General features: G+C 46.5%; 1 protein-coding gene across 1 annotated transcript in view; it reads left to right on the top strand.

Moving 5' to 3' along the window:
* Window positions 1–203, top strand: part of LOC125948504 (metallo-beta-lactamase domain-containing protein 1) — a 59166-nt gene extending 58963 nt beyond the window's left edge. Inside the window, exon 4 of the mRNA XM_049674645.1 lies at window positions 1–203. This exon is cut by the window's left edge and continues 4609 nt beyond it. The gene's annotated coding sequence lies outside the window, so the exon portion shown is untranslated.
* The last annotated feature ends 427 nt before the right edge of the window (window positions 204–630 follow it).

Below are 630 nucleotides of genomic sequence, written 5' to 3'. Positions count from 1 at the left end.
CTTGTTATTCGCCGGCAAACGCAGGCTTCCGTAGCCATTGCGCTTTCCAGAAAACACTTTAAACAAAACGTAGAATCTGTTGCTACTCCGCGAACGTTGCGCGAAGCGAGGTGGAAAATCAGCGGAAATGCATAAGCAAATTTCCCTCCAAAAAAAAACTAACAAGAGAAAAAGAAAATCAATTCGAAAAACCAGCGGCAGAACTCAAATGCATTAGCAATTCCTTATGTAACACGAATCCCGGTGTGTCTCGTGTCGAACGAGACGAAACGGGCGATTGTTTCGATCTGCGGATTTCGGAAAACCGCAAAGATGAACCCCGTGGGGAGGCAGTAGTGAGGCAGGCAAGCAGTAATGGTTGTGTTGTCGGTCGCTGTCATCACTGCGATCCACGACGTGGTCCCCGAGGAGCCGTTACATGAAACACGTACAGCGGAGCACCATTAAAGCAATCGCATTTTAGTGCTAAGCTTTTCCTGATGAGCTGAAGCCGAATGCGGAACGGGGAGCCAAGGGATATATAGATATTGCCAAAGGAGATGGAGTCGAAAAATAAAAACCATTCGATGGTGAAGAGGGTGGTAGGAGATGGAAACGAAAAAAGAGGCAAATGATAACAGTAACATCTAT

This window comes from Anopheles darlingi, chromosome 2, assembly GCF_943734745.1.
Source record: "Anopheles darlingi chromosome 2, idAnoDarlMG_H_01, whole genome shotgun sequence".
NCBI classification, from domain to species: Eukaryota; Metazoa; Arthropoda; class Insecta; order Diptera; family Culicidae; genus Anopheles; species Anopheles darlingi.
This window is presented reverse-complemented; position numbering and strand designations above follow the sequence as displayed.